The sequence below is a fragment of the Haliotis rubra genome, unplaced genomic scaffold (genome assembly GCF_003918875.1).
Source record: "Haliotis rubra isolate DU_JTF1 unplaced genomic scaffold, ASM391887v1 Scf414, whole genome shotgun sequence".
In the NCBI taxonomy this organism is placed as follows: Eukaryota; Metazoa; Mollusca; class Gastropoda; order Lepetellida; family Haliotidae; genus Haliotis; species Haliotis rubra.
Genome location: NW_025767096.1, coordinates 704,836 through 728,787, shown reverse-complemented (window position 1 = coordinate 728,787; position 23,952 = coordinate 704,836). Strand labels below are relative to the sequence as shown.

The following is a 23,952-nucleotide window of genomic DNA, read 5'->3' as shown; positions in this document are numbered from 1 at the left end:
TAATATCAGCTGGTCACTCCTTTGTTACTGAAACAGGTCATTATGATGCTTATAGAAGTGTCTAGCCAGGATATAACTGCAATATCGCTTAAGACGGGATTAAACTGACCTCACCTGATAAGTTCCAAAATATTGTTCCTCAAGTTCGTTATAAGGAAATATTGCATGAACAAATTGTGAGTCTGTAAAATGTTGAATATTGGTGTTCTGGTTTGCTTTGCATGTAAAGTTTGCTAAGTTTATCGCTAACCATAAATATTGAGTTCAGACATCTTTGGTTATCATTAGAGATGAATTTTCAGGACATTGTGTTCCCTGACTTTCAAGACCTGTTCTGAGGAAATGGCAAATTTAAGTAATTTGAAGCGATCAGATGTGGCAGCTAGCAAGGCCTTATGACAATTGTCCAAATGACCTGGGATTGGGTTTTTGGCAAGTTCTGTTCATTATAGAGGAGTGTCCAGTTGCTAGTAGTGTTAGGTACAATATAGGTACATGTTCGTATTGGAGGGTGTTGGATCGTAATGATACGACCTCGCACAGTAGGTCCAGTGCCTCGATGTTTCCTGCATTTAATATAAATGCAAATTTTAAATATATATTTGCATATATTTATTGCTTATCTTCTCTTCCAAGTTTACAGATGTTACTGTCTATTTTTGAAACAAAAAGTCAATAGATATTAAGCCAAATTTGTGTCATAGGTCACTGAATGTTTCACCCTGAACAAGTAAAATATCGTTTTCTTAAATAATATCGAGGCCAATTAGATAAATAAAGTGTAATTTATTTTTATCTTTAATCATAACATTTAATATGTTCAATTCATTTTAATTTCTAACCCTAACAGTTATTGATCAAAATTCTAAAAAAAATACTTTAGCCATGTAAACTAATCAAAAATGTAATCTAATTAAAGTATGAAATACACAATGCCATTTTAGAAAGTGGTCAAATGTAACATGTTATATTTGGGATTACACTTTCTCAGTAAAGTACAGATTCTAGTACCTTTTTTGGGTGGAGTCCCATCCGGGATTCGAACCCACACCCTCTACAGGAGGTCTCATTACATATGAATTATTACCGAAAGTCACTAGAATCTGTACTTTACTGAGAAAGTGTAATCCCAAATATAACATATGTTACTAATTAAAGTATTGTTTATTTGATTAGAACCATTGGTGCAGTAATTTAATGTTGTAGTGTTATTAAACTTTAAACAAAATTGAAGTCCTTGGCAGTTAAGAATGAAGTTATAAAGAAAGTCAAAGTGATGTATAATGTTCAAGTTTGCTTGTTTGTAAAAAGCAGGATGAATTTTTCTGAGTTTGACTCCATGAACTCAATTAGCTTCCCTTTCTGCCACAATTAGCTCCAGGTTTCTGTAGATATATAATACATATTTGTTATATAATACACCATTGTGCATTTTCACTGTCTACCCTAACAAGTTGAAATGAACTCTTCTGGTGTTTGATTTAGACTCTACCAAAGGTCAGTAGAGGGGTGACAGGTCAGTCCATACTTAAAACATGACCTATCTATCAGGGGCTGGAAGACTGGAGTTGTAATTTGAAAACAATAAAATGAAATGCTTTTGATTATGATTGTGTGTCTCTGTAGATTTAATGTAGTAAGGAGGGTGGCGTTGCTGCAGCCTCCCCACAATCTGCTTATGGAATGGAGTTCCTATGTATGGTCTGCGATACTAGATCACTGGATTATCTTGTCCAGATTTGATTATTTACAGGCCGCTGCCATATAGCTGGAATATTGAGGAGTGCAGTGTAAGGGACAAAGTGAGTGAGTGAATCGGAAAAGACCAAACAAGTGGTTGCTGTTGGGCTAAATCACATGGACATGTGATTTAGCCTATTCTTGACAATTGAGCCATTGACATTGCTTGTGTGGTCTTGCTGCTTTTAGCAATGGCCCTGCAATGATGGGCTTCACACGTTACTCAGGGAATTGAACCTAGGTCTTTGGTGTGATGAGCGAAGCTTTCATGATTAGGCTATGCATCGCCCATTGTTTTTGACAGTGCATTGGACCTTGGCACTTATGGTGACGCTTTGTATCTGTGTGGGGAATCGAACCGGTCTTCGGTGCGACAGTGAACACTTAAACCTGTCGGCTACCTCAACGCCTAATTCACCAGAACAGCACGAGTCCCTGATCACAGGAGAGTCAGCCTGGTTCAAGACATTGGGACCTGTCTGTCAATATATCCCCACTCTCTTCATCAAAGTTCCAATATGGTTCAAGTAACGCATGTTGCACAAATTCTTATTTGTTTTTCTCAATAATTTGTAACTCTGTGAACGATCCTTTAAAATAACTGAAGAATCGAAATATTTCTAGACGAATCTTGCAGCGATATTGGGACTCGAACCCGGGCTTTTTTGGCAACCTTGTCACCTTGTCACATCTCGACGTTGTTCAAAACAGTGTATGAATGGGTGAATAAGGTTTTATACAGCTTTTAGCAATATTCCAGCAAAAATGAAGCCACAGGATTTCAGGGTAGCCTAGTGTTGAAAGTGTTCGCTCGTCACGCCGAAGACCCCGAGTTCGATTCCCCACATGGGTGCAATGTTTGGTGTTCCCCGCCGTGATATTGGTGAAGATATTGCTAAAGGGGTGTAAAACTGAACTCACTACTGGAGAATCGAACCCGGATCCTCGATATGACACGCGAACGCTTTAAGCACAAGGCTACGCCACTGTCCATGGTTTGTCTGGTCCAGACTAGATTATTACAGAACGCCGCCATATGGCTGGTATATTGCCGAGTGCTGCCTTAAACTAAACTCACCTAAGCAGTTTATACAATGAGTGACATTGACTTCACGTCTGAAATTATTCAACAACACCAAGCGTTTGCTTGTGGCTGTAAAGCAAAGACCTGACACCGGGTGTTCAGTGGGTTTACTATGAGTTGGCATCACTGAATCGGATTGCCGAGTCCAAAATATGGGTTTCTTTCTCACTGCAGACCCGGGCGGTGGGGTAGCCTAGTGGTTAAAGCGTTCGCTCGTCACGCTGAAGACACGCCTTCGAATCCCCACATAGGTACAATGTGTGAAGCCCATTTCTTGTGTCCTTCGCCGTGATATTACTGGAATATTGCTAAAAGCGGCGTAAAACCATACTCGCTCTTGGGTTACAGTATCAAAGTGTAATCTTACAACCTATGGGCAGAAATCCTTCAGTCTCGCAGCTCCTCCACGATGGAACAAACCTCCTCTGGACATCCTAATCTTTACGGGTCTACCTACAATATTTCAAAAATTCGAACTGACGACTGAGAAAGCATGAGTGAGTGAGCGAGTTTAGTTTTACGCCGCACTCAGCAATTTTCCAGCTATATGGCGGCAGTCTGTATATAATCGAATCTGGACCAGGCAATCCAGTGATCAACATGATCATCAATCTGCGCAATTGGGAACCGATGACATGTGACAACCTAGCCAGCGAGCCTGACCACCCGATCCCGTTAGTCGCCTCCTTCAAGCAAGGGTTACTGAAGGTTCATTCTAACCCGGACCTGGAGAAAGCACGAAAAGCCGTTTTCACATATTTTACGAAATTACCGATATCTTCAGTTGTTTTAAATATATCTGTGTTCCATTTAACGGTATCAATATTTTTAAGATATTGTTAAATAGTCTAAATAATCTTTAATAAATGATATACAATTTTTTTTACCGATATCGTAAATTGTTCCGGAGATATCAAACTATTTCGTGATATTTCTAAATATGTTTACGCTATGAAAAAGCAATCATATTGTATATAATTATATTAGAAATTCATTCAAGATATCTTCAATTCAAAATAAAGCCCATTTCTGGTGTTCCCCGCCGTCATGTTGCTGGAATATTGCTAAAAGCGGCGTAAAACCAAACTCAGTCAGTCAGTCAATTAAAAAAAATATTAAGACAATTTAAGATATCAGTGATTTCTTAATAAATGTAATAACGGCTTGCCATAAGAAAGGACTGCAGATATGACTTACAGATGTTGTAATTCAACCTACAAATCAGCTATCTGAATCAGGTGGTTGGCGTTACTTGAAACCTCACCAATATATTACGTTACAACAACTGCGGACTGCTATTTCTATCTAAATTTCGCTTTATTTCCTTGAGGTGTCGTGTCAATGGCAGCATATATGCAGCTGCGTCCAGCCATCTCGGTGCTCTTCAGCGCAAGGGAAAGATACGTAATGAAAGACATTACATACATATACACACATGCATATGTATACTGCCGATCAAATGTTTAGACTCACTAGTATAAATGTAGCCACTTAATTCAGTCAACAGTTCTAAACTTTATTTTGCAAAATATTCCATACTGTTTAAAGGTACTGTTTACAAATGAACTGATGTATTGTAAAACAAATTCGTAACGTTGAAAAGATTATTGTCACGAGTTCAATACATGATTGAACTCATTGAAAATTGGCGAAAATTTTACACCAAAACGCAGCTGTTACACATGCACGATATCTGCACGTGCTTTTCAGCAATTTGAAGCATGATCCACGTGGAATTGATCTGATGCAGTTGGTCCACCCATGTCAGTGGAGAAATTGATCTTCGATGTTACTATTATTTATGTATTTCTTATACATATTTATATATCCATACACACACAGAGTGCTTGAAGTGAGTCAACGTGTGTGTGTGTTTGTTTGTTTTTAGTTTTACGCCGCTTATAGCAATATCCCAGCAATATCACGGCGGGGGACACCAGAAATGGGATTCACACAATGTGCCCATGTGGGGGAATCGAACCCGAGTCTTCGGCGTGATAAGTCAAAGCTTTAACCACTAGGCTACTCCACTTCCCCGGCATTTTAGAAGTTGGTGAGTATCTTGAATGGCAATACTATGGATGGCTACATAATATAATATAGAAGCTTTCATCCATAAAGTGTCCGACATTCTTGTTATCTGAATACATTTTACACATACATGTAACAAAAAGAATATAGTAGGGTATCGGTTGTTTTAAACTTCAGCATTAAAGTCCTTAAAACAATATAGCTTTGCACAGCAAACTGTTCATTGAGTTTTTGACTGTCAACACTCTCGACCTTGCGCGCCATCCCCGGGTCTTGTTTCCTGATAAACCAAGTCGGCCATGGAACTTCAGTCTGTCTCACAGTCCCGAACCAGACAGACAGATAGTTTATTAAAGTCTCACCTCACAAGTGCATAGTAACAATACACAATACAAATACAATAAAACAGTGAGCCACCCTTTCTGGGTTACGAGAGACTATTAGCTAAGAACATATACACACAATATGAAAACTAAATACACATAGAAGTTATTATTAAATAACGAAGAACAATAAAAAATACATCAGTACGATATCAAGTATACGTATACATACACAATATAAAACCATTACCTATTACCATATAAAATTTGTTTCCGCTTATGAAGTAAAATCTTGCAGGTTTTGGCAGATATAAAAAACAATATTCGGATTGGCTAAGATGAAATTAACTTTCTGTATATCTGTAAAATCATTAAAAGTATCATTGTTATTTAAACATTTACTTAGGAGGGTAAAACGTAATTATAAGGGGTCTGTGTAGTAAAAAATGGATTTCATCCTCAACTTCATCAATACAAAAAACATAACCACATTATTTTCCCTTCCTCCAAGCCATCCCCTGCAAATAAATAAAACAAGTCTAGATTCCCCAGGTTCTGAATCTCCCAACTCACTGGTGCTCCTTTTCAATTTACATGGGTTTATTTGTTACTATCAAAATTATATATATTCAAGGGCAAAGCGTTAGTCTAATGGAACTTCAGTAAATGGATTTATTTAGAAACCATTGGCCGCTTAACTTTTAATAATTCATTTTTTAAAACATTCCACCTCTGTGGCGGCGGTCAGTAAATAATAATCTGGACTAGGGACTAGACAATCTTGTGATTGATATCGTGGAGAATGCTGGAACGCGATGGCTTACGGTGCTTGAACCACGTTATTTTCCCTTCTTCGCTACCTTTCTGCAGTGCTAAAGCTAAATGCATACAGGATAGATTTCCTCACGTTGAGGATACTGAATCTCCCAACTCACTCCCGATCCCCCAATTCAAATGGAGCTACTTGTTTTTATCAAAATTATATATCTTCAGGGACTAAGGGTTTTCGTCTGTTTGGGTCAAAATGATATCGATGAATCACAATCAAACTCCAAATCGGTTCATGAACAAACATTCATTTCAACGCAGAATGTAATGAAAACATCAGACCAACCCTGCAGACTTTTCCGTTACTTTACCCTCACGGAAAATCAAAACAAAATGATGATAGCTTATAAAATAACTTTGTTATTTTGGAGACAAACGTTATGAAACTTTTTTTCCTGAATTTGTCCGATGTTTTCATTACATTCCGAGTTGAAATGAATGTTTGATCATGAACTGATTTGGAGTTAGATTGTGATTCATCGGTATCACTGCTGCCTTTCTCTAAAACCCATAGGAACTATTACTTCCCCAATATTGTCACCGCGCCACTGCATGAACATCTCTACGGTGGATATTAGGCGCTTTATAAACAGATAATTACTATTATCATCATCTTTTTGTCCCGAACAGACTATAGTTTGTTTGCAGTGAAAACGTACCGATGAATTTCACTTTAAACAAAAACGTAAATCAAATAAAGTGAAATTAGAAGTACGAATCCTCATGATTATACCTTATCATAGTTTCAAATCGCTATTATTAGTTTGTATCACAAGGGGGTATGCACATTAAATGAAACACCGAGAACAAGTAGGGTTGGTCTAAGTTATCGCTCATCACGTACCGCACGTGCGTTTGTATCACTGTTCCAATTGCTAAGTTTACTCCCTTGTAATACAAACCAATAATAGCGATTTGAAACTATGATCGTCTGTTAACAACTTTTATCCTAAGTTGAATAAAATTCTGAAATTTAAATGTTTAATTGGCAAGGTAAAATTATGAGGATTCGCAATCTTAATTTCACTTTATTTGATTTACTTTTTGTTTAAAGTGAAATTCATCGGTACGTTTTCACTGCAAACAGACTACAGTCAGCGCGATGACATGCATCGGCCCGGCCACTGAGCCTTGTCCGTCTTACGACTCTTACCACACCCGGAATCCCTCTATACGACACACCCGAGAAGATCCGGGTTAGAATCTTCAGCAACACGTGCTTGTCTAAAGACGCGACTATAAAGGGATCGGGTGGACAGACTCGCTGACTATCGAGATCGATGCTCATGATGTTGATCACTGCATTGTCTGGTCCAGACTTGATTATTTACAGACCGCCGCCATATAGATATATCTGGAATACTTGCTGAGCGCGGCGTTCCAACAAATCAACCAACTCTATTCGATACAGGACGGGACTCGTACATGGTGACGGCTGCATTGGTTGTCTTGGCGTTCGCTCAAGAGCTCTTAATTTCGTAATGGTAGAGCGGTGATTAAACTTTGTATGCTTATCTGGTGGGTGATTACAACAACAAAAAATATCATAGCAAACTATCAAGATATAATTTCACCTGCCGGAAGTAGCGCCTCTTGGTGTATGGGTCGTCTTCAAACAGAACTTCCAACCCTAAGAGAAAAAAACCTTGAGTGAAAAAAAGCTTCAGAAATCCTGAACCCACCCTACATGACGCCAACGCCATAACTGCAAATTCTCTTTTCAGAAAAGTCCCTAAAAACGATGTACTCAGTCTCATTTGTGTGTTTTTTAATTTTTTAATTTATACTTTCATATGCACCCAATTTAGCGTGAGAGTTATCAGTTGCTTCGAGACCGTGACACGAGTCATGAAAGCGTGAGTCTCAAGCCAAATGCGCGAGAGTCGGAAGGTACGAGTGGGTGAGTTTAGTTTTACGCCGCACTCAGCAATATTCCAACTATATGGCGGCGGTCTGTAAATATTCGAGTCTAGGCCAGACAATCCAGTGATCAACATGTACAGCATCAGCATGAATCTACTCAATTGGGAACCGATGACATGTATCAAGCAAGTCAGCGAGCCTGACCACCCAATCGCGCGGCATGTACGAGTCTTTGTCGACTAAATTTTCTTAGTATACTGCACTTACAGACAGAACGACATGCATGGGTTTGGAAGGCTGTATTTAATCAACTAACGCCGTATTTAGTAGTAGCACACAGCGATATCATGCCGTAACACCAGGTTAAGTTATGTCCATTGTTCTTGGAAGTGCTTTATTAGCATTACTGAATAACTGCCCTAGGGCAATTATTTCTATTTATAAACAATAAAATTGTACTCATTTTGATAATCTTCATGCCTAATACATTACACGCGTATTAAATAAGTATGCCCTCGTGGTGTAAGCCGTTTAATCACCCTCACTACGGTAGTTATATTTAAATATGCGAGGGCTTTAGTCCGAACTACCTTGTAAGGGTGATTAACATATACGTATATACTGCACTCGGACAGTATACCGACTGATATATAGCCAACCAGTCTTTGTTAGGAAAGTAGTATCCTCCTTTTCTCGTATTTTGGTATGACGCAGTACTAGTTAAACCTGCCAACTTCCACTGTCCATCTATCAGTGTGCGGTCTGTTCTGATATAACGCATGAACAAGGAATTTGTAGCCCGTTTCGATGCGAAACTTTTCAAAATGGCAGACCAATTCCTGATTTTGTTTACTTGATAGGGAACACTCCGTATCTCATGTCTCAGTATGTTTTGCATGGTTGCTTAACGCTAACTCAGCAATACTCCAGCGACATAACTGTCCTGTAAAACTGGACTAGACAATCCAGTGTTTGATGTTGTGAGAAACGATTCAGGTGATCGGATGAGAGTGAGTGAGTGAGTGAGTAAGTTTAGTTTTACGCCGCACTCAGCAATATTCCAGCTATATGGCGGCGGTCTGTAAATAATCGAATCTGGACCAGACAATCCAGTGATCAACAGCATGAGTATCGATCTGCGCAACTGGGAACCGATGACATGTGTCATGATCGGATGAGATGATACGATTTCAACCAAGTTACCGAGTCTTACCACTCGACCTGTATGGATGCTTCTCTGAATCAGCCCAGGTTGCTATGGACTAACAGTGAGTGAGTGAGTTTAGTTTTACGCCGCACTCAGCAATATTCCAGCTATATGGCGGCGGTCTGTAAATAATTGAGTCTGGGTCAGACAATCCAGTGATCAACAGCATGAGCATCGATCTATGCAGTTGGGAACCGATGATATGACATGTGTCAACCAAGCCAACGAGCTTGACCACCCGATCCCGTTATTCTCCTCGTACAAGCATGGGTTAGTGAAGACTCATTCTAACCCGGACCTTCACGGGTATATGGACTAACATTTAACAATAGTACTAATGATGAGTATTTCTATAGCGCTGTATCCATCCACAAGGTACATGCTCAAAAGCAATAAAATGTGAGGTAAACGTAATGAAATAATGGTATGAAATGAAACCTATGAATAATAGCAGGGGATAATGTCTACGAATTTAAGTCTATGAATAATAGGGTGAAATAACGTCTGTGAATAATAGCCTGAAAATATGTGCGTCTTGAGTTTTTATTTGAATACAGTTAATTATGATGAAAGCTTGATGTCCAGAGGAGGTTTGTTCCATCGTGGAGGAGCTGCGTGACTATATAGGGTTTCTGCCCGTAGGTTGTAAGTTACACTTTGGTACTTTAACCCAAGAGCGAGTATGGTTTATGCCGCTTTCAGCATTATTCCAGCAATATCACGGCGGGGGGACACCAGAAACGAGCTTCACACGTTCTGTCCATGTGGGGAATAGAACCCGGGTCTTCAGCATGACGAGCGAACGCTTTAACCACTACCCCACCGCCCCATTTCCTAAGAGTGAGTGAGTTTAGTTTTACGCCGCACTCAGCAGTAAATAACAGTCTGGACCAGACAATCCAGTGATCAACAGCATGAGCATCGATCTGCGCAATTGGGAACCGATGACATGTGGCAACCTAGTCAGCGACGCTGACCACCCGATCCCGTTAGTCGCATCTTACGACAAGCATGGGTTACTGAAGGTACATTCTAACCCGGACCTCTATGGATCACATTTCCCAAGACTGACTGACTTTGTTTTTTACGCCGCTTTTAGCAATATTCCAGCAACATCACGGCGGGGGACACCAGAAATGGGCTTCACACATTGTACCTATGTGGGGATTCGAACCCGGGTCTTCGGCGTGACGAGCCAACGCTTTTACCCCACCGCCCCACACATTTCCCAGGAATTAGCCATGGTTGAAGATACACCTTCGGCATTAATCACCACAGTGCCTAATCGTTGTGTAACGAACTGGACACCTATGACCTTAAACATAAGTCGCCTTTATACTTCGGCATACACAACTTTCCTGATAACAATGATAACGGCATCAGATAACACAAACAAAAAAATTCATATGATAAAATCTCTTACAAATTAATATCAAAGCCGAAATATCTTGTTCTAACCGAACGAAAAGAGCAGCAATATCAAATTGGTAATTAATAGAAAATAATAGTATGATATTTATAGAATGAAACAAAAGACACCATGAAATAGTCTTCACATCTTTGAGCACGTTAACCACGGAAGAATCATTATGATCTAACCCGAGACACGCGCCTAGTGTTCCTGCTGTAGACAAAGGGGCTCGTCCTGTTACAAGACATTGAATAACAGTCGATATACCCCAGGACTGGTGAAGATATTATAGCGCAAGTTAAATACCGAAAATGGCGAAAGAAGCGCAGGTGGTCTCTCGGTTGAATTTAATACACTTATAGGTTTGAGATCAATTACTAATATTTATTTTTGTGATGTAAGAGTAGCCATATTAGTCAAACGTGCAACTCTGTTAGTTTGAGACGTATAGACTGCGTTTGGTATGGTAAATGTTACACCAGGAATAACAAGTGTACGACATACTTTTTATCCCAGATATGTAATACATGTATATATGCAATATTTTATAATCCTTTTTTTTTGTTAGCATACAGACATGTGTTACACATGCGATACATAAGTACATATCTAAAGGGGGTGTTACACTACTTCTATGTGAATCCAAATAAATCCATTTTTATAATAAGTTGATATGCATGTGTGTATTAACATCAGCAGCTTGTCACTGTTCGTGTGAAATTTTTGGTATTGCATGTTTATACTGTACCTACTCTGTGTGTATGTGTGACAGCTGTATCTTGGCAACAAAAACAAACTAAATCCTTTATGTCTTTTTCTCAAACCGGGCAAAGCGTTCCCTGGCTCCTTGTCCCGCCTGTAACAGGGATTCAGCAATAAAATATATATCAAATACCCCAAAAAATATAATACGGATATCACTGGGAAAATTGTACTTTTGCCATAAAATGTCAATTACTCTTTGTGACAGTTTGAGACAAGCTGTGAGACATGTTTGAATCGCACTCCCCCCATTCCTGAGAGGGAGTTACCTGTGAGAAAGAGACTGTTTCCGTATGTTGAAGATTATATATTATAGTCCGATTGGCTCAAAAGCGGACCGCTGATTGCAATCTACTTTAAAAACTACTAAACATATAATACTAGATAAAACACTGAGCCACACGGACTATAAGTATAATGATACAACCTACTGTTTATTCCCACCCCGACCCCGCCGCCACCCCTATACAACTTATAACCCCACCCCCACCCCTACAACCTATAACCCCACCCCGACCCCGCCGCAAACCCTACAACCTATAACCCCGACCCTACCCGATACCAAACCCAAACAGATAATGATCGTTTCATCATATGCCGTTCTTACAGTAATCAAATTGTAAGAAGTATTTTCAATGGCTGCAGTAACTCAAGAATTGGGAATACACTGCCTGAGCACCGCCCTCATGTGGTACCAAATGTCTGGCAGCCATATGTTTCCATAAGCACTCGCATCAGGAGACCTTAATTTATGTGTGGAATGTTATGCAAATTACATCACATGCAAGTACATCACATGCAGATGCACAGATTTATTAGAAGCAGTTCCTGCTATAGATGACAACTTTTGCAATAGGTCGTGACGCCAGGTTTTCAGAATTATCTGCGTAAATTACTCAAATATACATGTGAAAAGTCCGTTCCTTTTATTGCATACAAGTACGCTTGAATTTTGGTAAATACTCAATAAATCTGATCTTACATGCATACACACAAAATGTCAAATCTTAGCTCGGTACCGGTGAATTAGTTCCGGTCACCAATCCTACTAGACTGACTGACTGACTGACTTTGGTTTTACGCCGCTTTTGGCAATATTCCAGCAACATCACGGCGGGGGACACCAGAAATGGGCTTCACTCATTGTACCCATGTGGGGATTCGAACCCGGGTCTTCGGCGTGACGAGCCAACTCTTTAACCACTAGGCTACCCCACCGCCCCAATCCAACTAGAAGTTGGAGTAAGCTGACCCATGTGCTACAGATGGAGGTTACTGAGGATAGACAACATAACTTCTGGTATATTGAGATTCTATTTCAGGACATGGTCGTTGGCAACTTGGTCTTTCTTATGGTTTCTCATATAAATAACACGTAAACCAACATTTAGACTTTATATTTTAACAATCACTGGAAAATGGCAAAATACCCGATTTTGTTTGAGTGGTGTGTACAATTTATTTTGTTACTCAAAGGAAAATGAGGATACCCAATTAAGATGAACACAAGCGAGTACATAACTATGATCAAAAAGGTTATCTGTAGCTCTGTCAGTTCATCCAATTTAATTTTTTTGGCAGCATTATACTCCATTGTCTGTTACAGTGAGTGATTCGAGTTTTACGCTGCACTCAGCAATATTCCAGCTATATGGCGGCGGTCTGTAAATAATCGAGCCTGGACCAGACAATCCAGTGATCAACAGCAGGAGCATCGATCTACACAATTGGGATACGATGACATGTGTCAATCAAGTCAGCGAGCCTGACCACCCGATCCCGTTAGTCGCCTCTTACGACAAGCATGGGTTACTGAGAATCAATATTCTAACCCGGACCTTCACGGGTACATTATGGGTTAGAGATAGCAATTCTTATGTCTTCACGTGTGTGGGTAGGAAGGTATGTGGGTGTTTTTTTGTGTAGCAGGATCCGCATAATTCAAGAACTGAGCAAAACGTTTAGAAAATTGTATGAAAGCTATCAGAATGGTTCCTGTGAATGACGGCTATATTTGCAACTATTACAACAACTGGGCAAAGAGATAGGGCAAGGGACAGTTCATAATTTATGACTGGGGTGTGTGTGTGATGATTTTTTTATGGAGAAGCATGTATAACGTGAATGATCCCTTCCCCCCTTTAAAATCATCCACCCCCATCCCCTTAAAATGATCACCCCCCTAGCCATAAATAGAGAACGGTCCCCCAACATTTGTAAAAATGTCTAATTTAAGAGATTTTATGCATATAACTAAACCTGAAAGACCCAATAAAAAAAATTCTGCAATTTTGAAACTTAAGATTATTATGGGGCCATTATCCCCTTCGACCTTTCAACGGGTATAGGTCGTTATTTATATTCAACTTGTTTATTTATATTGACCATCAGTACCAGACGTGTATTTTCATGGTTAAATGTCAGACTGTTCCCACAGTCATGTTTAAATTATGGACACCATTTCATTCATATCATGCCCTGTCACCTGTAAGAAAAACCAGAAACTCTTGAAAAGAAAAAACTTGGACACTGCCGACAGTTTCAAGGTATGAACAGTTAATGTTTGTTTATATATATATTTTTGTTGCACGTTTAAGGAAATACACGATCAATAATGTTAAATAAAGCTTTACCTGTGACTTCACTACTTAATTAAGTTTGAATGATTATGTAGCTAAGAATTTACTCGTAAACTTTAATTAAATAGACCACTGCATTTTCTCTTTTGGTTATTGGACATTTTGGGCCCCAAAATAAGTCGAGTTAAATATATATATATTTTTTCAACATTTGTTCGGGATTTTGTCTCGCTGTAATTCACTGAGTTTGTAAGTTAAATTCCAAAGCGTTTTAATTTTATTCTGATCCTGGACGGGATCGTGAATATTTTTGGGGATTCAGTTAGAGGTAAGTCTCAACCAATAATTTCATGAAAACGTCAAAAACAAACAAAACCACAACAAACATAAAACATTTTTTCAGCATGTTTTAATGCATTCAATATATTTATTTTGTATAATTACACGTAATTAGTCCCAAACATTATTTCTGTTCCTAGTAATTATACAACATACCGCCTTTTATCGTCATTTATCATTTGTTTTGATGAAGCATTCATACTTATTTCTGTTCGGAGTAATTATAAAACACGTATAAAATATATACGTGGCCTTCAGTCATCACATAGCAATCACAAATAATATCACATTTCTTGTGTTTTTAGACGCCACGGTAGATAAAACATTACGAGCACATCCATCTAAGAAAGTTCAAAGAGATAAGAAACCCGTGGGTGTACATCGCGCGCTAACTAGACAGTGGAGGGAATGTAAGGTTTACAGATTCTCTCCCCTACCCAAAACCAAACAAATCCTTCAAACGACAACATATATCTCAGATTTGTATAATCTCAGCTCCAGCCCTATGATAGAATGACAGCTGTGGAAAACCATTAATCAAAAAGTTTAATAAAAATAATTCGCGGTGAAGTATTTTGCAAATAAAGCCAGCTATAACTACCCAAACAGACTTCTCGTGTAAAGCCTATTGGCAACATCTGGAGATAGAGCAATGGACAGAATCAAATTATGATAATTCGTAGAATATGTATTTGGCAAATCAATAGAGAGAAAAATACAGTGATCGGCTATAGCAACAGTTGTCACGGTTAGAACTCAACCCATCATTTGATGGGTCTATCAGGATTGACATGAATGGAGGTGAGGTGAAATTAAGTTTAACGTCGTGCTGGAGACTATTTCGCTCATATGACGAGGTGCATGCGTGTGTATGTGTATGTGCGGCTGCTTGTACTAGCCCAGACTTAAGCTGGTTTTATAGTGCTAGCCCACTGAGATACCATGCCGCAGTGAAGCATGAATACCCCACTCAGACACATTATACTGACTAAGCCGACCAGTCCTTGTTGTACCCATTAATGACGAGCACCATGCAGGGACCAACAAGTACCATATTTTAACGTCTTTTGGTATGACGCGGTCGGGTATCAAACCCGCGACCTTCCGCTCTCCGGGCGGACGCTCTAACCACTACACCACTGATGCGGTCGACATGAATGGAACTAAAGTACTGTCGGAAATAGAAATAAAAAAACTGTTATTTCACATTTATATCTACAATTTAGGTAGTTAATATGTGAAAGTGTGAAATATTTGTTAAACTAAGTTCGGCCTAACTATAGTCTCAGTGGTAGGGAGATAGGAAACGTAAAGATTGGACTTTACTCAGGAGAGATCAGTGCAGAAATGAGCAATGCGTTATTTTTCTAAGTCCAAATCGACTTATTTGGAACAGGCCATGGCTTTATGCAAATTAGAGGGCGATGATATTGTATTACAAATACACTTTTTAAATACCCATTTTGAAATTAGACTTAGCTTCATTATAAACAATAGCTGACGTTAAAAATAATAATTTTAATTGTGAAACTATATAAGGATGTATCTACCATGGAGTGTCACTATCACTATATATATAAAATGAAACAGGTAGGAGGGATCGTCTCAAAAGCAAAACAAGGACGGGTGTCGGAGACGGTGGTTTGGGGTCAGGCTAGGGTATAGAGATATCAGCTAAGATAAGATGATCCTTCAGGGGAATTAAACTGGGGAAGTAAACGGCATGCCATAACAATTTACAAATAATATCCAGTCCTGTCGATCTTCGGGTGGTCATGCCATCTATATATTTTGAGACATTTAACACGATGACTGATTATGCTTTTCTACGGGTATCATACTCTTTTACATATCTGAACATAAACTCTATGAAAGAAATACACGTAAGATGTTAATCAATAGATGTGACATATTCAACACACAACAAAAGGCATCAAATATCTTTGAAATGACCCCTTGTGCCTGTAGGCAGCACGTGCATTTCATGCCAGGTGAGTCGATGGTCCGTCATACCTGGCTGAGCAACCTAATTGCCATCTATAGTCTGATTCGGTTTTTTTAAGTTTTGCCCGATTTTACGAGTAAGCATGCTTTTCTGGATATCCTATTACGCATCCCACTGAACGCTCAATTAGGCCGAAGTGGGTTATTTCGACATATGCATTTGCAATTGTGTAAATTTTAGGGATACAGTAACAGCCTAACAACAGTTATTTTTCTATTTCCAACAGTACTTTAATGGTTGGGTTAAAAAAAATTAACGCCGCACTCCAGTTATATTCCAGCGGTCTGTAAACAAGCGAGTCTGGACCAGGCAATCCAGTGATTGACATGAGCATAGATCAATGCATATGGGATACGACTGACTGAGTATGGTTTTACGCCGCTTTTAGCAATATTCCAGCAATATCACGACAGGGACACCAGAAATGGGCTTCACACATTGTACCCATGTGGGGAATCGAACCCGGGTCTTTGGCGTGACGAGGCAACGCTTTAACTTCTAGGCTACCCAACCGCCCACCAAGTTGGTCAGCGAGTCTGACCACACGATCCTGTTAGTCGTCTCTTACCACAAGCATGGGTTGCTGAAGTTCAACTCTAATGCCGATATTCAAGGGGCCCTGAAATAAAATAAACGTGAATATCATTATTAATTAAAAGGGAAGATTTTCGGAAGTAACAACCTGTTCTTTTTCTATCATTCTATGCCTTAGAATAGATGGGGTTTTTTAACAGAAAACCTACCCTAAAACTAACAATGCTAAGTCTAAACCCTAAACCTAAACGCTAATCCCTCGAAATAATCGTAATAGAATACATTTCATTTTCATTACCAATTAAAAAATGCAATTAATTCATATGCAAATTGGGTTAAGAAGATGGAAATCGTCTGATGATATCTTGATCAAAAATATATTTTGTTACATAATTACACCGCATATTTCATATTTTCGATAAACTTTCAGAAAAGGTGTACAGAAAAATTCCGATCACTGCATATTCCAAATTTCCGATCACTGAATTCTGTGATCACTGTACTCCTGCGATCACTTCACTGAATATCAAGTTTACATTTTGTACAATAACTGAAATTTTCAGCAAAATGACTTCATTTCACAGAAACTACTATTGGTGACAATTTCTAACTCTGTATGTCATTCATAAGAAAAATTTAAATTACATTTCAAACAAACATAGTATTTGTCTACGTGAAAAGGTATGTTCTGCCGATAATCGCTGATTGCTTTCTTCATGTTTAACCTAGCAAATTGAAACTTTCTATAAATAACCATCAGGACATTTACATTCGTGTAATGTTAATATTTAATGATATTGTTCGTCTTTCACAAATGGTGATTAGATTTTTCACACCGAACGTACATTCACCGCCAAACCAAGCACGCGATCGCTGCAAACGGAGGCGGACAGTCACCCTATCACTTCACCACTGCAGGACAATAGATCCAGGGGGTGAAGTGAATAAAACTTCGTGGTTTTTAAAAAATGAATAATTGAAATATTTACACACCCAAACAGTCATGAAAATAAATGTAATGCTATGAATTTCGAATTCAAGGTTTTACGCCACTTTTAGCAATATTCCAGCAACATCACGGCTTGGGATACGAGAAATAGGCTTCACTCAATCTACCCTGGGTACCGAACCTGGGTATCGAACCTTGGTATTCGGCACGACGAACGAACGCTTTAACCACTAGACTGCCTCTCGAATTCAGAAGTCTGTATATGCAACCAAAAATACCGTATTAAGAGAATTCACACACACAGTACTCCAGGCCTGATATAGATGGAATATTGGTGCGGCGTTACACAACAAACAAATGAGTGAGTGAGTTTAGTTTTGCGCCGCTTCTAGCAATATTCCAGCAATATCACACCAGAAATGGGCTTCACAGATTGTACCCACGTAGGGCATCGAACCCGTGTCTTTGGCGTGACGAGCGAACGCTTTAACCACTATGCTACCACACCGCCCCAACAAACAAATGAACCTACAGCGAGGAAAACTATTACTAGGTTCGCATCTGTTCCATTTTGTTATGTTATTACTTTCACTTCAAATGCACAGTTTTGTCTTCGGAATTTAATACTTTTGTCATGGCTGACAAACACGATGGTATTTTTTCTTTAGCAGATCAAGTTACTACACAAGAAAATATTTGCATTCGCGAGAACTATAAAAAATGCGAAGCAGCATTTATATTTTTTAAGTCAAAGACAGAACCTAAACTCGATCATGAATATTAGTGTATAACATACATCGACAGTTAATTTAGTACCGAACGAGATGGTAAAACAACAACAAAAAACAAACGAAATAAAACAAAAAACCTCTGGCATTTCAATCACCGTATCGTGTTACTTCTTTGATGGGCATTTTTAGAAGTTGAGGTGATGAAGAATGATGATAAATTTATGGACATACAACAATGGCCTTTGTTTGACGACGACATTAGAATTTATGTCGAAACGTCGCCTTTCGCAGAATAAAGAAGTTGTACATCCATAAAATTATCATCGTTCTTCACCGTATCGTGTTCAACATTTTCAAATAGATGAGTGAGGGAGGGAGTATGGTTTTACGCCGCTTTTAGCAATATTCCAGCAACATCACGGCAGGGGACACGAGAAATGGGCTTCACACATTGTACCCATGTCTGGAATAGAACCCGGGTCTTCGGCCACCGCCCCTTCAAATAGATTAAAGGGTGAACAATGCGTCACGAATGAACAACGACCTCTTTCATTCTGAGGCAAATTTCTATAGTGTCAAGAAACAACGTAGCCTGAGGGTTTAATCTTAAGTGGAATCAGTATTCTGCCTTAACATGCTTACCTATTGCTTGTGAATGTGTTTTGAAAACACGTTCATAACAACATTCACAATTTATATATCCGACAATATCTGCTTGAAGGAAGTGTGTGCAGCTTACCCGGCCCGAGCTAGTGATTGACACGTGACTTAGTCTGCAATAAAAGCGTGCAGCACGTGCGTTCTCATCGGCAGACGATAAACTTGAACTCTCGCAACCCATAGCAACTGTCTAAATCGACACGCTGTGTCTCAAACAATGATGTTCTCGCACCTTTCAGCACTGAAACACCCACGTCATCTGTGTATGTTTTAAACACACCCTTGCACAAAATTAGTAAACTTATTGATAAATCTGGCACCTGCTAAACGTTTATTTGACAGCGATGATGGCGCGAATAAGTGTATCACCGTTGATATCGTAGCGGTCGCTGTCAGCGACTTCCGTTAATTACGACATTTACAGCATTTCTCATATAAAAAATGTGTCCAGAAATATATCCGTAAGTATATTTACAATATTGGAAAGTCGACGGAATTGGCCAAGTATCGTGTTTTTGTGATGTCCACCCACATCAGTTCACACCGAAACTATACATATCTAAATCTTGAAAATTTAATATTTATAGTTTCTTGACAGTCGGGTAGTTTTCTTGAGTACTTGTTGAACATATTAACGCATATTGAAAATTCAACACATCCTCGACGTTAAATTTACTTGATATTATTTAGAATTTCTTCAAGGCACTAATAGGCTTAAAATATCTACGCACGCACGCACACATGACAGTTCTTGGTTATTCGTTGGTGAAGTTTTTAGCAAGGCTGTCACAGTTGTGTTTTAGAGTGATTCAGCAAATGTTTTCAGCTTCGTAATGTTTCGAGAATGTTTGTAAGTCCTTGGTCAATTCCAGTTTTAAAGAATATGCTTACCTTTGCCCAACATTTTATTTGAATGAGCTGGTTTGTTAGAACATATTTTATTCAATGTTGAAAGGGACTGGGCACAAGTTATGTAACTTATTACCGCCCGCTCCCAGCAGAAACATGAACAATAATGAATGGACGCAATGAATGAACATAATTATATTAAGACATATTCAATAATCGAAGCGCTTACCTCTTACAATATATTTATGCACGTGACTAAAGATATTTTTTATCAATAGTATTTGGCAGAGCCGGGTCGCCGTAAAGAATGGTATCTATATGTCTAAGTGTCTTTTGATAGTGCTAAAGTCTTGCTTCAGATCAAAACAGCAGCTGACAAATTTGGGATATTTGTTTTTTTTAAAGCTAGTTTTGGACAGTAGTTCAGTTATAAATATCACGGAGTGCGAACTTGTTGTCGGAACAAACCCTAAGTGAGGCTGATCTGAGAGGTTCTTGTGAAACCGTCATGGCTGAATCAGTCCATGAATTGGGCGGTGGGGTAGTATAGCGGTTAAAGCGTTCGCTCGTCACGCCGGAGACCCGGTTCGATTCCCCACATGGATACAATGTGTCAAGCCCATTCTGAGGGTATTGGTTAGAGCGGTGTATACTCTCTCATTCAAAATCCATGAATTATTATGACGACGAATCTAGGATTCGAACCCTCCGTCGTAAGACTCTGTGAATATACGAATGTATCCGTACCAGTGAATATTGTCATAGCTGCTGGCTACATATACCATAAATTTACCAGCAAATAATGCATCAGTTATTCATCACGTGTGGATTTCTGGTTAGAGTAGGTCCTTAGCAACCTATTCTATTCGCTAGAGACGACTGAGTAGATCGGGTGGTCAGCTACAGACCCGTGCCTGTTATATTCGGACACTGGACGTAATTTCCATAGACTTACATGTTATTTCAGTGTAGCATAAATAATTTTCATGAGGTGAGTTTAGGATAGATCTTTGTAAAATTTGACAGGCAACTTCTCTCTGCTCTGCGCACAGAATTTCAGTTCATTTTCCCTACCACTATTAACTAATGACATCACATTTATCAACTTAGGTGTAATGTCTTTCAGTGGCATTTAGAAGTTGTACATTGATGTCCAAGATATTTTTTATGGATTAAACTTTTTTTAATTTCATCACAACGTTTTTGAGATTATTCCAGGTCCCTTCATCAGGGATGAAGGGACCTGGAATGGTCTCGAAACGTTGTGAGAGAAATTAAAAAAGAAGTTTAATCCATAAAAAATATCTTGGACAACTTAGGTGTAGTTCCACAATGCACAATCCCATAGGCCGCCATGTTAAAGGAGTTCACGGCACTGTTCATATGTTGATTAAATTGTTGCCATTCAATAAATAAGCAACGGAAAATTAAACAGAAATTATGTGATTGTAGGTAAGATGATTTCTCACAAATGTACAAAATTTGACTTGGATCATACGAAAATTAAATTCTTGAAAATTATTTATGCTACACTAAATTAACATGTCAGTCTATGGAAGTTACGTCAAGTGTCCGAATTTAACTGGCACGGGTCTTTACGTGACTTGGTATATTGGATGTCTTCGAACTCGCGTGACGCGCGAATTGAATCATTGGAATATCTGGGTCAAATACTCTCATTCCACGTAGGGGTGGTGGGGTAGCCTAGTGGTTAAGGCGTTCGCTCGTCACGCCAAAGACCCGGGTTCGATTCCCCACATGGGTACAATGTGTGAAGCCCATTTCTGGTGTCCCCCGCCGTGATATTGCGGGAATATTGCTAAAAGCGGCGTAAAACCAAACTCACTTAATCACTCATTCCACGTAGCTGAAATATCGTTGTTTGGTGTGGTGTTGAACAAGAAACAAAAATCAGTAAATTGTCTGGTCTATTGTTTCATTAAGGCTGACTTTGGATGTGTGGACTCTCAGCTTTGGGGTAGCCTAGTGGTTAAAGCGTTCGCTCGTCACGCCCAAGACCTGGGTTCGATTTCCAACATGGGTACAGTGTGCGAAGCCCATTTCTGGTGTCTCTCGCCGTGATACTGCTGGAATATTTCTAAAAGCAGCGTAAAACCGTACACACTCACTCACTATATGGACGTGGGGTGTAACAATGAATGAGCGAACGAACGAATGAATGACGGTTTCGTAATGCCATGTTAATGGTTGAAAATGTGCCCTCATTAGCGTTCACAAGTTGGCTTTTCACTTGTCACACATCGCGGCAGTGTTTAGTTGCGGCGGTGCGGTATTTTGCAAGAGGTCGGACTTGGTGGCGTATTTTTCCTTAAATCTATTAACCACTTGTACCAAACCTGCTGGCAAGCCGCCTTCCCCACGTTGTCCGTACAGTGTATGCTTCATCGTCCCGGTGCTCCAGAGACGTAGGTTTAAAAGCAACACATCCGTGTTTACATAAACAGTCTTCAGTTTCGAAGCTGGTCTAACACTTTTGAATAATAAACATTACGTTTTAAACGTACCTCGAAAAACTTAATGAATGTTCCCTGGAAAAGATGCTATTTCATAGTCAGCTGGAGTTTTACTATAAAGGACAACAGTTAAGAGTTGCGTCGCCTACATATTCCAGGAAACCGTGATATGTGTTCGAATCCCAGACCACCATCGAAAAATGATGAAAAAATAAGTTTGTTTGTTGCTTGTGGCAGCAATATTTCAACTTTTGAAGGGTAGCCTATAAATACACTACAACGAATGAGTGAGTAAGTGAGTTTAGTTTTATCCCGCTTTCGGGGCGGTGGGGTATCCTAGTGGTTAAAGCGTTGGCTCGTCACGCCGAAGACCCGAATTCGAATCCCCACATGGGTACAATGTGTGAAGCCCATTTCTGGTGTCCCCCGCCGTGATGTTGCTGGATTATTGCTAAAAGCGGCGTGAAACCAAACTCAGTCAGTCAGTTTATCCCGCTTTCAGCAATATTCCAGCAATTTCAAGGATGAGGACACCAGAAATGAACCTCTCACATTGTATCCGAGTGGGGCATCGAACTGGGGTCGCTTGTGGACGCTTGTAACACTGTCCCATTACGACCAAATTTAAATTAGTTTAAGATGTAAACCGAGCCCCTTTGCTTTGGAAAGTTTTTACAAAAATTCGATGAAGAAAAAAACCTATCTTTCCTGAGTTATTTATGCGTGTACAGGGGTAAGAGTATTATTCATGACATCAGCGCATTAATTTCCACAGTTCTTCGGAAAATTGAGATAAGAAAATCTATAAAAAAGTTGCATGAGAATGAAAATTCAAGATGAACCTGAGATAAAAAACAGACAGCCTATGACAGAATTTGCAAATTTTCACCTGCAAGCGAAAAATATTTGGCCTTGTGAATGCACTTCCTAATCTGCTTTTTATTCATTGCAATTTGTGAAAATGGCCAAAGTGTGAAGAATAGTTTCGTTGTTGTATTGCATCAAAGGTTGTAGGTCATTCTGCATGAGCATCCATCAACGCAATTGGGAGACGATGACATGTGTTAAACAACACATCCTTGGAATTATTACTCGTCCATGGAAGATACTGCAGTGTAATATGTTTACGTCAATATTTTAAGCGGCCTTCACACGGCAAACTAAAGTTTGACAACACATGTTGTCAAACTCGAGTTTGAGTGTGTGAACATTCCAACAACTCGCCACCAACACCAATTTCAGAGTTGTCAAACTGTTGTCGAAAAATAGGATCGGTCTCTATTCTCACCAACTTTTCCATCAAACTTTCGGTGTTGTCAGACTCGAGTTTGATGTGTGAAGTGCTGTCAAACTCCAGTTGTTCAGAAACAACCAATCGCAGTCAAAGAAATTGTCACGTGATGTGACGTTGCGCTCAAATGACACGAAAGTTTGACCAACATGTGTTTGACGTTTGAAAAAGCGAGTTTGACAACTTTAAAATTTTAACATGTGTTGTCAAACTTTAGTTTGCCGTGTGAAGGCCGCTTGACACTTATGTAATACCGCTAGACGTATGACGTCATAATGGTTTAGTTATGACG

The 23,952-nt window shown here is 39.3% G+C and overlaps 1 long non-coding RNA gene across 1 annotated transcript; it reads right to left on the bottom strand.

The window, feature by feature from the left end:
• Window positions 1–7,560: 7,560 nt before the first annotated feature.
• LOC124288295 lies at window positions 7,561–19,154 on the bottom strand. Its single transcript, XR_006901413.1, has 3 exons — window positions 19,029–19,154; window positions 16,741–16,791; window positions 7,561–7,636 (listed from the first exon to the last, which is right to left on the bottom strand). It is a non-coding gene; the product is annotated as an uncharacterized LOC124288295 (long non-coding RNA).
• Window positions 19,155–23,952: the final 4,798 nt, after the last annotated feature.